Below are 17912 nucleotides of genomic sequence, written 5' to 3' on the forward strand. Positions count from 1 at the left end.
ATGCCTTCTCTCTTCACTTTTATTTAACAGCAGCCAATATAACATATAACAACTACATTTCCCATAAAACTTTGGGAAAAAGTAGTAAGAAAAAACTGTCCAATCAGTAGCTGACTTAGATCCTCCAATCAGGGGCATGGCAGACCAACATATTCTGTCCCCACTGGCTTCCCATCTTCGTTCTTTGTTGCTGTGCAGCCGAGATAAGTGTTTTTGCTCCCTTTCATTATGCAATGTGTTGTGTATAACCTTTATCGCAACGTAATGATTTTATATATGCTGTATTAGAGAGATCCTATTGCAGTAGTTACGTGCCTATTGTTGTCAAAAGCTTTGATATATCATACATATGCACTGAATGCTTTCATTGATTGCAGGATTCCCTGGCGGCTCGGCTACCTGTGTGCATCTTTTCTTCCCTTTCATTGAGTGTTTTTCCTACCGCTGGAGCGTTTCCTCTCCGACGCCTTTTTTTCTGCCTGGTTTTAAGGGTCGATTCAGAAAAGGGGGTGGTGATGAACAGAGTGTCTGAATTAAGCAGACCACTCTTACCCAGTCCAAAGATCAGGGCTTGATCCATCACCGTTATTTATCTCACTGCACCATCCCAGCTCAGAACCTGGCTATATGCAAATCAGTCTGTCCCTGGCCCAGTGCATCATGGGAACAGGGCAGACTAAACTACCAAGCCAATTCTTCAACAGAAAGGAGACACGCTACCGGGGACCGGTTTCTGGCATTTCAGCCGTCTTCGGCCCGGCTTGCTTGAATCCTGATGGTGCAGTGAGAAAGGGACTCATGTCTGAGTATACCCTGCCACACCTATAGTGGCCAAAAACGATTCAGAAAAGGGGGTGGTGATGAACAGAGTGTCTGAATTAAGCAGACCACTCTTACCCAGTCCAAAGATCAGGGCTTGATCCATCACCGTTATTTATCTCACTGCACCATCCCAGCTCAGAACCTGGCTATATGCGAATCAGTCTGTCCCTGGCCCAGTGCATCATGGGAACAGGGCAGACTAAACTACAAAGCCAATTCTTCACCAGAAAGGAGACAAGCTACCGGGGATCGGTTTCTGGCATTTCAGCCGTCTTCGGCCCTGCTTGCTTGAATCCTGATGGTGCAGTGAGAAAGGGACTCATGTCTGAGTATACCCTGCCACACCTATAGTGGCCAAAAACGATTCAGAAAAGGGGGTGGTGATGAACGGGGTGTCTGAATTAAGCAGACCACTCTTACCCAGTCAAAAGATCAGGGCTTGATCCATCACCGTTATTTATCTCACTGCACCATCCCAGCTCAGAACCTGGCTATATGCGAATCAGTCTGTCCCTGGCCCAGTGCATCATGGGAACAGGGCAGACTAAACTACCAAGCCAATTCTTCACCAGAAAGGAGACAAGCTACCGGGGACCGGTTTCTGGCATTTCAGCCGTCTTCGGCCCGGCTTGCTTGAATCCAGATGGTGCAGTGAAAAAGGGACTCATGTCTGAGTATTCCCTGCCACACCTACAGTGGCCAAAAACGATTCAGAAAAGGGGGTTGTGATGAACAGAGTGTCTGAATTAAGCAGACCACTCTTACCCAGTCCAAAGATCAGGGCTTGATCCATCACCGTTATTTATCTCACTGCACCATCCCAGCTCAGAACCTGGCTATATGCAAATCAGTCTGTCCCTGGCCCAGTGCATCATGGGAACAGGGCAGACTAAACTACCAAGCCAATTCTTCACCAGAAAGGAGACAAGCTACCGGGGACCGGTTTCTGGCATTTCAGCCGTCTTCGGCCCGGCTTGCTTGAATCCTGATGTTGCAGTGAGAAAGAGACTCATGTCTGAGTATACCCTGCCACACCTATAGTGGCCAAAAAAAGATTCAGAAAAGGGGGTGGTTTTAAGGGTCAGCGCAGGCCTCCCCCTGCCAGGAAGCGCCGGGGGGTGCGCGTGATGCGGCGCGCATGTTCAAATCCCTGAGAGGATTGAACAGCGCACCCTAGTTTCCCCGAGCTGTTTCTGGCCTGAGGGAGATGCCTAACGGCTATAGCGACCATGCTGCTGCCTGCTATTCAGTCGATCTGTTTGTCAAAACACTTACGCTATGCTGCCTATTCTGACACTGGCAATAATAAACAGGCAGCAGAGTCTGTACCTTGTGTCTAACACCCTCAATGCCTTTTGGGTCTGTATTTTTGTGTGCTGCTCTTAGTGGGGATTTACCCAAGCCACAGTATTTTCATTGACCAGGCTGTGTCCCCCCAAGGCAGTGACCCATAAAATCTGTGAGCTTTTCTCACAGTATATCAGTAGGCTGACACCCAGACCGAACTAAGCAACCTAGAACAGGCTGCCTGGTCTACCACCCAGACCCTTTTCATCATACCTTGGTGAGTTCCTCCCAATGATGGAAATGGACTACGAGGAGGACTCCCAAGGGGTGGATAACATCCTGGCAGACCTCCTTTGGGATAATGAATTTTACGATGTGGTCGATGCATCTATTTACAGAGCTGTGGGGGAGGCCATGACCCCTCTGCAGGACAACTGTCCAGGAAAATTGACCAAGCTTTGGCACAACTAACAGCCCTGCCCACGGCGCCTGCTCTCTGAACTGAGCCCTCAGAAGATAACCCACTATCCTAATCTGCCCCGCCTCCACCCAAGCATGCCCGAAACATGGGGGTCGATCTAAATGCATTTGATAGGCTCAAACAAGACTTTCTAGCTACTCATCTGACCCTGCCACTGACAGAGATCCCAGTGACCCCAGACGATGCTACCCCTTTATATGACGCCGGTGATGCCGACACTGAATCAGGCTCTTCTAGACCATGTCTCCCCTCCAGACCATCCCAAGACACTTCCGATATGTTGGATCCCAAGTAAATAATTCATCCCCGCTCCTCAGAATGGGCCTCAGTGGATAATTATGTGGCGTTGCGTATTTGCAAACCTCTGGGGAAAGAAGCCCGTAACTGCTTGAGAGCACAATGTCCTAGACCCTCCCTTGACGGTAAAGTAGCGCTCACACCAGAGATCGACACAAGAATGGCCACATTTCCTCAAAAATTCTTGAAAGACCCAAAGAAGAGAATTGACAGGTCCTGGCGGGCATGCCAGGACAAGCTACTGGACACCTTAGGCCCCCTCACAAACATTCTGGACATGGCTGAAGAGGCCAAGCTAACAGGGTGCCTAATCTCCCCAGAGACACTTTCAGGTTGGGCTCAAAGGGCCATAGTATTTCTGGGCAACATCCAAATGTGCCCTTTCAACAGAACTTCGTCGTCCCTCCTCATCAAGGTGGACCCCAAATTAGGGGGTCTTGAGATTCAGAGGCAGGGCCGGTGGCTCAAGGAGGACACCTTGGTGAGCCTTTTGTCAAGAAGCTTGGAAAGTTTGTGAATACTCTCACCTCCCTTGACAAGGCCCAGTCATCATTTAGGAAAGTCTTTCCCAGGTTTTCATTGGGGCAGGTCGAGGTAGGGGCCATTTGTCTGGCTGCCCTTTCAACCAACACCCTTCAAGGGGACAAGGCCCCAGACATGGTCAATACCAGGACCAGACAATATTTGGGAACTTCTATCCCACAAGAAGCTGGTGTGGCAAGGGCCGAGGATATCTTTAGCAGCGTCCTCCTCTAGTCCCGATGAGTGTTCTCCCTTCTTTCCACTTAAGGGTAGGGGGGAGGTTGGGGAATTTTTTTCAGGCTTGGACTTCCATCACAGAGTACTCATGAGTGATTCAGACGGTCCAGGGGTACCACGTAGACTATGTTGGCAAACCCTTTCAAGAACTAATACCCCATGCCATTCAGATCTCTCAACAAGAGCAGTCTGGTAGACTAGGAAGTTTCATCCCTTCTAACCAAGGGTGCAATCAGACGTGAGAGCATTGGATAGCACAGGCAGGAATTTCACCCCTAATGGGGTGACTTTCACCCTTCACAGAAGTACAATGTGCCACACAAGAGTGATCAGTAATCTGGAATTCCCGGACTCCCCGAACCTGTGTGTGGTCCGGTCCTTGAAGGCTTATGAGGAAATGACGGAGGAATTCCGTCCCCTTGGAGAGCGGCAATTCCTTATTGCGTTATGAAAGCCATTTAAAGCAGTAACTTCCCCAACAAAAGCCAGATGGGTTAGATGGGTTATGCAAGAGGCAGAAATCAGCCTTAAAAATGTTGGAGCCCAATCAACTCGTGGAGCCATGGCCTCTAAGGCTTTTGGCTTAGGTGCCCGTTTGGAGGACATCCTGAATGCGGTAGACTGGTTTTTGGACTCCACATTTTAAAGGTTCTACTTTAAGCCTGTGCTGGATATGGTCTACCTCGTGGTGAGCAAGCTTTAAACTAGCATCATCTGCGCCTCTCGTCCTGACATAGATTGAAAAATTTCCTACCAATCGTAATGGAAAGTTACATTTCTTTTAAGGACTCGAAAGCGAGGATTATTCCACCTTAGGAATTTCAGATGAACATTGCCCTCCCTGTATGAGAGTAAGTAAAACAGTTTTAAACACTGTATTGTTTGGAACAAGAGTGTCATGTGATTGCTTAACATCTCACTGATTGTATCCACAGGCTTTGGCGGTTCCTTCTCTAAATAAATGATAATGTTTCCTGGTTTTCTTGTAGGATATGAAACAAAGAAACAATTTCATGTATTTGAGCTATCGGCTGACTTCGCAGTTTGAAAGAGGATGGGAAGCCAGTTGGGACAGAATATTTTGGTCTGCAATGACCCTGATTGGAGGATCAAAGTCTGCTACTGATTGGACAGTTTATTGTTACTACTTTTTCCCAAGGCTTCATAGGAAATGTAGTTGTTATATGTTATATTGGCTGCTGTTAAATAAAAGTGAAGAGAGAAGGCATAATCCTCGCCTTAATAGAATTGAAACTTTCCGCTCCGATGGATAGGAAATGTGTCATTCCTCATAAATGGTAGAGACAAATTTGACTGATTCTACCCACAGGCCAAAATCCCAGCATGTGAATGTGCCCAGTCAATAGGTCAAAGATGAAAATGCCAGCCACTGTACATGCCAAAAATAAGCACATTTGACAGACAGCACATTACAAATACGGTCAAATTCATAATCAGTTTCTAAAAAGATCAACCAGAAATCCCACAATAAGAACCACCAGTATGCAATAAACAGTAGTGTAGACCAGTAATCCTTGGAATGTTTTTCCTCTTAATCTTTTGCCTTCTAACCTCTTGTTTTTGCTGGCCTTAGGACTCTGTTCACTTTAGCGCTGCTAGCCAGTGTTAAAGTGCTTGTGTCTTCTGGGCATATATAATTGACTTGTAATTCTCTAGTAAAGTGGCACCACCTGTGATCAGGGCCTGGAAATGAAATACTATGAGTGGGTCTACAGCACAGATTGTGCCACCCACTTCAGTACTAAAGTAGCACTTTAAACATGTCTCACACCTAGTGTTGCAGCTTGTGGGTGCGCAGTTTTAAACTGCCATTTCCACCTGGCAAAATAGATCTTTTTCCAGGCCCACATTTCCTTTATACTACATATAACTCAGCCCTAGGGTAGGCCCTGAACATCCCATGTCATGTCACTCACAAGGTGATGAGAAAATGAATGAATGAATGAATGAATGAATGAATGAATGAATGAATGAATGAATGAATGAATGAATGAATGAATGAATGAATGAAGGAAGGAAAATTTGTAAAGCGTGTGGTTACCCAGAGGGATCCCAGGGCTAAGAAGCCAAGTAAGCTACGAGAAAAATGTATGGAAAAGGAAGGTTTTCAGGAGTTTTCTGAACTTAAGATGGTCAGGTTCAGAGCATATGTGAAGGGGAATACTGTTCCAGAGTCCGGAAGCATTATATGAAAACAGTTGGCCTCCACTACGTGCGCGTTTTATCTTAGGCACACAAATTAAACCTTTTTTTCCCGACCTGAGGGCTCTGTTGGGTACATAAGTTTGACTCCAGGTATGAATCAGGGGCGGGCCCTTTCCTGACAGTGACTAGTGGTACAAAGGGCTTTAAATTGCACTCTTTCCTGGATAGGAAGCCAATGTAAAGGCCCGGCCTAGCAGAAGAACGTTTAGGAATGTTCAGCAGCATGCGTGCCACACAATTCTGTATGATTTGTAATCTTTTAATGGTAGCCAGGGAGGCTCCCAGGTATAGCGCATTGGCGTAATCAAGCAACGAAAGTGCAAGGGCCTGCACCAGTAGTCGTCTCGCCACAAATGGCAGCATCGGAAATATCACTCTAAACCTTCTTTGTAATCCATAACAGCTTGCTGCCACTATAAGGGATTGCTCTCTAAAATCTACATTGCAGTCAATCCAGACTCCTAGGGGCTCATTAGGATGACGGGCGGACTTTGTCTGCCCGCCATCCTGTTGGAATTCGGGCTATTTATTGAATGTGAAGTAATCCTGTAATAGTAGATATCTGGTGTTGAAAAATAAATGGCAATACCTGTGAATCTTTTGTATCCTTGTTTATTAGTTTAAAGTAGTGTCAGTGTGTTTAGCATACAAAACGCTTCCCTTGCGGGGACCCTCTTCTTTTATGTATCATATACCGCCCAGGTCCCCGCGACTGCATGGGTTCAACCCCCTTTATTGTAACGTGCCTTTATGTGGCGGCATTGCCGCCACGGAAAGGAATGTCTGAAAGCCCATCGTAATATGGCTGGGGGTGTCTAATAGACACCGCCACCATATTAAACATTTACTGCCCGGCCGCAAGGCGACCGGGGCGGAAAAGCGGCGGACGGTCTTTCCGTCCGCCTCGGTCCCCCCGCCATTCTAATATGGCGGGGGAATTCTGGACTGGATGTCGGGCGGATTGCCCCCGCCAGGCAATCCGCCCGACATCCTAATGGGCCCCCTAGACTCTTAACTCGCTTTTTTGGGACAGGGGGAGCCTAGGCAATTAGGCCACAGGTGATCAATATTTGGGGGGGAAGATTTCCCAAAGAGCAAGAGTTCTGTCTTGGATCCGTTAAGCTTCAAAAAGGAACTGCTCATCAACTAAAAACTTTCTGGGGGCAGGTGGCCAGATCAGGGTTTAATTGGTTAGATTGCTTCAAGGGGACAATGAATTGAGTATCATCTGCATAAGAAACAAACTGTACCCCAAATGGGAGTACTTTTTCAGCCAACGAACTCATGTAGACAGGAGGATCCCCGAGGAACCTCACAAGTCAACGGGATGGGCTTCGATGAGCATTCTCCTTCGAAAACGGTAAAGACCCTGTTTTGGAGAAAAGACTGTAGCAACTTTAGTGCCAGCCCAGTCACTTAAAGTAGTTTTAAAGAGGATGCACTCCTTCCCTTGTAAGTTCATCCAATTTTTACATTTATCTGACTTTCTGTTATCCTTTTGTGCGTGCGGATTTTACAGGTATTGTGTACAATCCCAAAACACAGTGTGTATAAACAATATGTCTAAGGGCGCTGGTACGTGCCCCGCCTGCCGCACTGCTAACGTGGGAAAACCTGCACATTATTTTTTGTCCATTACTTTAACATTATCTGTAATCCAATGTAATCTTCAACCGTTCATCATAATCATAGTTTTTCTAATCTTCAGAACACAGCAGAGACAGCGTCCTTTCACCTATAATCTTTAATTTAGCGTCTTATAATCGTTACTGAATGCCCATCCAGGCCTTATCAGAGCAACTCCAGACATGAAAAGTGAAACATCACAGAGTAGGTTCATCATCTCTGTATTCCCAATGCATTTTGAGACGAATTTGGCTCTTCGTCAGGGGTTTCTATGAAATAACAGACAATTCAGCTATTTATTCTCTGATGGACCTTCAATATTTAAATCACAGTCGAACATAACAATGATAATCAAACAAAACAATAATAGTACATTTTCTGTGCCCAACCCTAATGCCTCCCTTTCATTTGTGTTTCATAAAATCCTAGCCTAACTAGTTAAACAACAGCCGGTGCCCTCCCTCCCTTTCCGAGTATGCGCGCCCTCACTCAATAAACTGCCTAGAAAAAAACAAATGCTAAGGAATATCGGGGCATATTACCAAGCAATAGCGATAATTATCGCTATTGCTTGGTTAGAGACAAAAATTTACCGCTGAGCTGCAGCGATTTTTACCGCAAATAAGCCTTGGTATTACCAACTTTTATCGCAAATGCGATATAAATCGCCGCAATGCATGAATATCGCTGAAAAGTCAGCGATATTCATGCATTACCGAGCTAATGCTCTTAGCCATGTTATCCACCTCCCATTGGATAACATGGCTAAGAACTGCTCAGGGCAGGTGTTAGCTTTTGGAGATATTCACGCTTAGCGCGAATATCTCCAAAAGTTGGTAATAGGAGATAGCGATGTTAGCGACTGTTTTCAGTCTCTAACATCTTGGCACGCCCACTTTGCATGTCATTAGTGATAAATATCACTGACATGCAAAGTGGGGCCCAAGATGGTCGCTATCTCCTACTAGCTGTTGCTAACTGGTGTTAGCGACAGCTAGGTAATAGGGAGATAATTTTATCTCCGCTTTCTTGCCTTTTAAAGCCAAAAAAGAGGAGATAAACCCCCTTGATAATATGCCCCAAGCTTCCTAATTATACTATGAAAACCCCACTTTTAAATGATCGAATTCCTCCCTCTGAATAACTCACTACCCTCTCCCCACATTTCTGTGTCTCATTGTACAAACTAATTTTGAAATACCTTGATAACACCGCAGTGAGCGGCCTGACCACCTCATCCACCTTCCCCATTTATCACATAGCCCTGTTCAAACCGTTGGTTTTAAACCGCGCATCAACTGCTTACACTTAATCCTAACGTGATTATTACCCATGTGACATGTTCTCAAACGCTGCTCCAGGTAGTGCAACTATTACTACCGAGCTACTAATCCCACAATGCACCCTCCTTGCTCAATAACGATAGAGCCCTCAGTCAAATTAAATTAAAAAATCCCCCATTTCTACCTCCCTTCTGTGTACTAACTAAGCGAATCCAAAATCAACAGTGTGATGCCCAAACCTCCATATCATAATACCATAGTGCCCCATTATCAACCCAGTAAACCATTGCCCCGTGGTTCCAAATGTACTTCCTTCAGCGTAAATCTAAACAGAAAAAATACATAAGCAGACGGCCAATTGTTCATAAATAAACTGCAGTTTGTTCTTTTGTAGAATGTTAAATCCATCCACTCTAGTCTTTCGCTATCTCTGCCGTGTGTCAACATGCAAACATTTGTGAGAGGGGAATAGGAGGGAAAGAATTATAAATAATTTGTATCTTTTCTGCAAAGAAATCGGCGATTTGACTGCAGCGCGATTGCACATTGTCGGTGCCACTAAGGGAGGTAGGAGGTGTGAAAAGAGTGTTGGCAATTTTAAATATCTTGCGTGAGGAATTTGCCGATAGAATCTTTCCTTGATAATAAAGAGCTTGAGTATTTTTAATTTATTTTTTAGAGATTTTAATAGCTTCTCGGTACTTAACTCTACTAGTAACTAAAACTTCCTACAGCTTCTCTCGTGCTTTTTACATGTCTGTTTAAGCTGACATAGTTTGTGGGAAAACAAAGGGGTTTTTCTGCTCCCACCTTTTCTGAAATTTCTTTTTTGGGGCGAACAGAATTAAGTGCAAGATTGATCCAATTATTAAAATTATCATTGGCAACAATAGGGTTGGAATAAGATGGGGGAACTGTAGCCTTCAGATTGCTGATAAAGGTGTCTAGTGGGAGTTTCAACCATTTACGAGCAATTTTTGTAGCTCTAACAATTCGTATGTTAGCGTGAATCCAGTTAAAAGGAAGCAGGAAGTGGTCTGACCATGGAATTGGAACAGCGCCCTCTACCAGGAGATAGTTTATGTTGGAGAAAATGGGATCCAACAAATGGCCTGTGGTATGATTTATTTATTTATTTAAAAGGTTTTATATAGGCTACTGGACCCAAGAGTATCAGAGCGCTTTACAGGGTACTTAGCACATCATGAAAAAGAAAGTCAGTAAACGGCAAATTTTTAACATAGACTAGATGATAAAGTCCTCCAAGTGTACAAGGAAAAGAAAGAGGAAATTAAGAGAACAAGTAAAGAAGAAGAGGTCTGATGAAAAAAAATAGGTAGGGAGATGGATTAGTTAGTTAGGGGGAGAAAGGAGAGCGAGAGTAGGGAGAGTGGAAGGAAGAGGGATTGTAGAGGACTGCCACGAGTAAGTGGACAGATAGTACAATAGGAATTAGGGACCCCAATATTAGTTAAGAAGCAGCAGCATGAGGTTTTTCTAGAAAAGCGAGAGTAGGAAAGGTAGTGGAAGGGGGAGTGTAGAGGACAGCAAATGGTAGATGGACCGATGGATCAATAGGAATTAAGGACCCCAATATTTGTTGAGAAGCAGTAGCTAGAGGTTTTTCTTGAAAAGGGGGTAGGAAGGGTTGCAGCGAAGGTCTTTGGGAAGAGAAATCAAAATAGATGGGGCATTCCCTGAGAAAGAACATGATTGAGTCTTTTTCTTTTTGGTCTGAAGGGAGATTAGGACAAGGGCGTTGGTGCTCCTCAGAGATCTAGTACACCCTGCTTTTTGGAGTTTATCAGAAAGGTATGAGGGGGTGTTTTGGTGAAGGGCTTTGTGAGTGATACTCGCAATCTTGTAGGTGGATCTGCCTTCGATTGGGAGCCATTTGAGATTTTTGAGGACCAGGGAGATGTTTTCATAACGCTTACTGTCAGAGATAAGCCTGGCTGCCAGGTTGAGGACAGATTTAATCGGGGCAAGATGGACTTTGGGGGTGCCAGCAAGGGTAGCGTTGCCATAGTCAATTCTGGAAAGGACAAGTGATTGAACAATGGTTTTAAAGTCATCAATTGGAATAAATGGTTTGATTTTTTTTAGGTGATGTAGAGTGAAGAGGGCACCTTTGGCCGCGTTTTTAATATTTGGGATAAGATTGAGATTCTGGTCGAGGCTGATGCCAAGTGATTTGACAGAGTTGGAAGTGGCGAGAGGGCAATTAAGTGCTTTGATATCGGGACTCCAGTGTTGGATAGGCAGAGGGTTGTTTTTGGGAGCAAAAAGGATGCTTTCAGTTTTTTGGGGATTTAGTTTGAGCTCTTTAAAATGGAACCAGGTTCGAATTTTAGTCAAGGCATCATTCAGATGTAAGATGTTGTTGTGTGATTTGATCTTGTAGTATAATTGCGTGTCATCGGCATAGAGATGGTAGCTGATTTTAGCTTGTTTGAGATTAGAGGTGAGGGGTTCCATGAAGACGTGAAAAAGAGTAGGAGAGAGGATAGAGCCTTGTGGGACACCCAGAGAGACAGGTTGTGGTTTGGAGAGGCAACCGTTCAGTTTAATTTGTTGGGTTCTATTGTGGAGATAGGAGGTGAACCATTTGAGGACAGTGCCATTTTAACCTAAGCGGTCTTTGAGAGTTTTCAGAAGGGTGAAATGATTAACAGTATCAAATGCCACGGAGAGGTCAAGGAGGATGAGGAGGGAGAATTCGCCTCTGTCCAGAGAGCGGTGAATGTCATTGGTAATGTTGAGCATCGCAGTTTCCGTGATGCATCCCTTTCTAAAACCAGATTGGAAGGCGTCAAGGAGATTGAATTTATCGATATGATTATCCAATTGTGACAGGACACATTTTTCAAGGGCTTTGGAAAGGAAGGGAAGGTTAGAGATCGGGGGTAAGTTGTTTAAGTCATTAGGGTCCGCTGTTGAGTTTTTGAGGACGGGGTGATTTGGCCAAGTTGGAGGGAAGCAGGAACGCTGCCAGAAACTAGGGAGGAGTTGATAATATTGGTCCAAAGAGGGGCAATGATGTGCTTAAGTTCCTGAACCAAGTGAGCGGGAAGAGGATCTTTGGTATTTGAGGAGGGTTTGAGTTTGGAGAGGATGTTGAGAACATCGTGTTCAGAAATAGGGCAAAATTCACTCCAAGAGGCATTGTTTTAAGGTAGGAGGACAATGGGATTGGTGTCAGTCTGGGGTAGAGAGTGGGAGGATTGAGGGGGGTTAGGTGAGGGGAGGGATGTGGGCCGAGGTACAGTTGGAGTGCTAGCGGGGGTGTGTTGGTAGAGGGGAGGTGTGGTATGTGGTGGGGGGTGGAGAAAGATAGTTTGATCTTGTTGACTGTATTTGAGATGAAGCTGGCAATCTCTTCACATCTTTCGACGGTAGCTAATAGTTTTGGAGGGTCAGAGGAGGTTTGTTTTTTGACAATGTTAAACAGTTCTCTGAGGTGGTTTCTAGCCTTGTCAAGTTGGGAACGAAGGAAGGAGGCTTTCTCATTGAAGATGTGCTTTTTGTAGTTGGCTCTGGCATTGCTGAGGATTGTCAAGTTGGAAGAGAAAGGTTGATTCCTCCAGGCACGTTCAGACTGCGTCTTTCGTTATGCAGGCCAGAGTTGAACCAGGATTTGGGTGGGATGTTTTTTATTGGTTTAAATTTAGTTGGAGCAATTTGGTCAAGGGCTTCGAGGATGGAATTGTTGTAATGATCAGTTAGGTCAGTGGTCAGTGGTGCTATGGTAGAGAGGGGGGAGTGACAAACGAGATTTAATTATAGAATCCAGCTCGCCAGGTGGAATGAGGTTAGGATTACGAGTTTGTTGAGTAGGACTGTTCACTTTTAATATGAATTAGAACATTGCCAATTCATCAACCAAATCTTCTGTAGAGACTGATGATTCATCATCAAAATGCAGGTTAAAGTCACCCAGAATTGTAAAGTTAGGGGAGGCGCTGGCTAAATTTGCTGCCACCTCAGGTAAGTCCTTCTTAAAAAGCCCAAGGGGGCCTGGAGGGCGAGATATCAAAATCCCTGAGAAGGTATATGTGGGAGCTAAATCAATCACAAAAGAAAGACTTTCACAATCAGGGACAGGATTTGCATTTATTCTGCAAACAAAGTTATCCTTATGGATTATGGCCAGGCCGCCTCCGTGCCCTGTATTGCAGTCAAGCCTTTGCATAGCATAGTTTGGGGGGTAGAGATTGAACAACCTGAAAATCAGTTTCATTACTTAACCACGTTTCAGTTAAAAATAAAACATCCGGATTCCTCTCTTCGAGGAGAAGATAGATTTCAGAAGAATGTTTAGGAAGCGAGCAGCAGTTAAGTTGCAGCATCGTACTCTTTATTTCATTGGAAGCGTCCGATAAAGTGAGGGTGGAATTTTGAAAGCGGAATTTACAGTTAGTACATTGTGAGCTAATATCTGGCAGCATAAAATTGGCACACTTACTAGCTACCTCTTTCCTCAGGGCATAAAGTTGTGCAGCGTTAAAGATGATTTTACCACTCTCAAAACCGGCATAGGTTCCTGCCCCTGGCCCCATCTGGGCGCAGATGGGCACAGACGGGATTGCCTTAGGTGTGCCTATGGCACGACAGCAGCACCCCGGCTGCGTGGGTCCACTGCGTGGTCACGTCATGGATCAATTTATCGAGGCCCGAATGACATGAGTTAGCATCAAAGACTAGACTTCTAACTTGTGCCCCAAAGTCTTTCCCCAAGCTTTAACACAGCTCTATTTGTGAAAAAAATCAGCAGATTTAAAAACACAATTTTTCCAAATTACACACTCACAATTGTTAAAAAACGAGCGAACAACAAAACATGGCTGAGTGAAGAAAATTAATCACTCGTAGCAGTTACAAACAAGCGTAGTAGCGCGGTCGAGTCATAAGCCAATTTATCCAGTCCGGAATGACGTGAGTTAGCATCAAAGACTAGACTGCTAACTTGTGCCTCAAAGTCTTTCCCCAAGTTTTAAAACAGTTCTGTTAGTGAAAAAAATCAGCAGATTTAAAAACACAATTTTTCCAAATGACACACTCACAATTGTTAAAAAATGAGCGAACAACAAAACAAGGCTGATTGAGAGAAATTAATCTCTCGTATGAGTTACAAACAAGCGCGGAAACGCGGTCGCTTCATGGGCCAATTTATCGAGGCCGGAATGGCGTGAGTTAGCATCAAAGACTATACTGCTAATTTGTGCCCCAAAGTCTTCCCCTTGAGCCTTAACACAGCTCTGTTAGTGCAAAAAAACAGCAGATTTAAAAGAATTTTTTTTCTAAATTACACACTCATAATTGTTAAAAAACGAGCGAACAACAAAAAAGGCTAAGTGAGGAAAATGAATCACTCGTAGGAGTTGCAAATAAGCGCCGAAGTACAGTCGCCTCATGGGCCAATTTATCGAGGCTGCAATGACGTGGGTTACCGTAGAAGACTAGACTGCTAACTTGTGCCCCAAAGTCTTTCCCCCGAGCTTTAACACAGCTCTATTAGTGCAAAAAAACTGCAGATTTGAAAACATAATTTTTTCAAATTACACACTCACAATTGTTAAAAAACGAGCGAACAACAAAACAAGGCTGAGTGAGGAAAATTAATCACTCGTAGGAATTACAAACAAGCGCCGAAGCGCGGTCGCGCCGTGGGCCAATTTATTGAGGCCGGAATTATGTGAGTTAGCATCTAAGACTAGACTGCTAACTTGTGCCCCAAAGTCTTTCCCCAGAGCTTTAACACAGCTCTATTAGTGCAAAAAATCAGCAGATTTAAAAACACAATTTTTCCAAATTACACACTCACAATTGTTAAAAAATGAGCGAACAACAAAACAAGGCTGAGTAAGGAAATTAATCACTCTTAGGAGTTACAAACAAGCGCCCCGAAACACTGTATATGCTCTTTTCTGACTGACTAGCAGCTCCGCACAAGCACCAGTTAGATATCACCAGATCCATGACAAGTTGCTTATCGTCCACCATAAGCTCTCTCAGGTTACGGGCAATATTACAAATTTCATAGAGAGACGAGGATGCACACACAACTTTAATGTTAAAAAGAGATAACAGGGAAACTGAGCTTCCGTGGATACACTGCACACCGACCTCCTGCAGGTAGCGAACACTGTGAGATGACAGTCCTTAGCGAGGCACCCTTCCCATTCAGAGGGCTGGACTAGTAGGAGAATAACAGACAGGTCGGCATCTGCTACAGGCAGGACTGAAGCAGAGCGGTGCGTGCTGGTAAATTCCACTATGTAGTGGTAGGCAGAGTTTTTGCTGAACTCCACACTCCAATCAGAGCGCGGAGTGGCAAAACTCTGTCAACTTTGCCAGCGGAGCGGAGTTTACTAATCACCCCTACTTTAAAACACATGTCCAACTTTTTAAATGCACTGCGCCCTGGCCTATGTTCTTTTTAGGATCTACACTAGGGGCGATTTACAAGTATTAAAAGAAAAGACTAGTCCTGTTGAAAGGTTTATTTTGCCAGTTCAACATAGCAGTTTAAAACTGCACTTCAGGACTTAGTATCAGGGCTGACATATTTGTTACAGTGCTACTATAGTGGGTCGCAAAATAAGTGCTGCTGCCCACCATTAGCATTTAATTTCCAGGTCTTGGGTAATTATAGTACCATTTACTAGGGACTTACAAATATATTAAATGTGACAAATAAGTAGGGTGGGGTGGAACTCGCAAAGTTTCACTCCTCAGAATTCTACGGAGTTACATAAAAACTCGATTCGGCGCAGTTACGCAAGTGGTATGGCCGGGATGCCTCTCACCCCCTCCCAACACAATCCCCAAGGATGGGAAGACGGATGCAGTTCTGAACTTTTGGAAGGCGGGAGGGAGTTACCCTCCCGGCCGTATTTATTGAAATATGAAACAAAATTAAAACATTAAAATAACAGTTTCATATCATGTACAATTTTTCATTTATACATTACGATGCAGTCACGTTTATTGGCTAACCTTAACAAATCTCTAATACAAAGGTTCTCCTAGCCGAGTCTAAACATCCTGCAAATGCATACTTTCTAAATAAAAATTGCACATCCTAACATTACGGGCCAACGGCAAGGTCGTAACCGGTGTCAGATCCCTACTACCAGAACTCCCCCCTCACGTGTGAGGGGCGGGCGCACAGAGGACTGTACCTCTGTGCCAACTTCCAATTTCCCTTGTCTTAGCGGGGGCCCCTTATTTAACTTGACGCCATCTTAATGGTCATCCGAGGACTCGTGTGAGGTGTCTAGAAGGTAGCGTGGACCCCCCTCCCACCCCACACTGTTCATCACATCCGCCGTCGCGGATATCCTGGCCCCGGGAAATTCCTAGGAGGGGCATCGAGCCGCCTCCTCCCCTGGGAGGGGCCTATGACCGCCTTCCCTTCGGCGACCCCATACTTAGTGGGTGCCGCCTCCCCGTGTGAGGGGCCAATGGCCGCCTCCCCCCGGGCGCTCCCATCCATAATGGGTGGCGCCCCTCCTCTAGGGATCTTGAAATTACTGCTCACCGATCATGACCTTACCGCCCGACCAAAATAAATACGACGTTTTTGAACCTAATGAAGAGAGCGGAAAAGCGGTTAAACTAAACATTGAAATATTCATCCTTTTATCTACACATGCCACACATTTTCCAATTAGACTGTGATACTCCGCTCAACTGAGTGAGAAAACATGTTATGACGCAAATCACTTTATTGCAGTTCAAACACTGACATCTTTATTATACACGAAAAACCCTGGAGAAAAAAGATATTATCAAAGGAAATCAACTTCATTGCACTCCTAATCATTGCCATAAGGGGTTGGTGGGTGGGTCAAAATTGCTCCTTGTTCCGTCGAGGGCTCACGTGCAACGAGAGGGTGCAGCTTCCAAGCACAGGAACAAGAGGATGCTTCTTTGGATTGTTGCTCCTTTTATTCCTCTTCGGGAGGGCGTGTACCCTCCTCTGGTACGCCTACGGGGCGTGGCCAACGGTGTAGGTGTCTAGGACAACCCTTCTTGGGCGGGAAAAGGCGCGCCCCAGCTACGCCGCTTCGGGCATACCAGCCGAGACACGCCCCCGCCCAAAATGGTTTCCCGGGGGGATCCGGTCCCCCTACCATACGTTCGGGGGGACCGAGTGGTCGCCCCTTTCCATATGGCCGGGATGCCTCTCACCCCCTCCCAACACAATCCCCAAGGATGGGAAGACGGGTGCAGTTCTGAACTTTTGGAAGGCGGGAGGGAGTTACCCTCCCGGCCGTATTTATTAAAATGTGAAACAAAATTAAAACATTAAAATAACAGTTTCATATCATGTAAAATTTTTCATTTATACATTACGATGCAGTCACGTTTATTGGCTAACCTTAACAAATCTCTAATACAAAGGTTCTCCTAGCCGAGTCTAAACATCCTGCAAATGCATACTTTCTAAATAAAAATTGTACATCCTAACATTACGGGCCAACGGCAAGGTCGTAACCGGTGTCAGATCCCTACTACCAGAACTCCCCCCTCATGTGTGAGGGGCGGGCGCACAGAGGACTGTACCTCTGTGCCAACTTCCAATTTCCCTTGTCTTAGCGGGGGCCTCTTATTTGACTCGACGCCATCTTAATGGTCGTCCGAGGACTCAAGTGAGATGTCTAGAAGCTAGCGTGGACCCCCCTCCCACCCCACACTGTTCATCACATCCGCCGTCGCGGATATCCTGGCCCCAGGAAATTCCTAGGAGGGGCATCGAGCCGCCTCCTCCCCTGGGAGGGGCCTATGACCGCCTTCCCTTCGGCGACCCCATACTTAGTGGGTGCCGCCTCCCCGTGTGAGGGGCCAGTGGCCGCCTCCCCCCGGGCGCTCCCATCCATAATGGGTGGCGCCCCTCCTCTAGGGATCTTGAAATTACTGCTCACCGATCATGACCTTACCGCCACAGGCCGGATAGTTGACCGGCTATCCGGACCCCCCACACTCCTACTAAAGGTCATGAGTACACAAACCCCTTAACCAAGCTATGAAGTCTCCTATGAGTAAGACATTCCCCTCCCGGGACAAATGAACCCCGTCGTCGAGATACATGTTATCCCCTCGAATACATCCATGCGGAATACAAT

Source organism: Lissotriton vulgaris, chromosome 7 (genome assembly GCF_964263255.1).
Source record: "Lissotriton vulgaris chromosome 7, aLisVul1.2, whole genome shotgun sequence".
Taxonomy (NCBI): Eukaryota; Metazoa; Chordata; class Amphibia; order Caudata; family Salamandridae; genus Lissotriton; species Lissotriton vulgaris.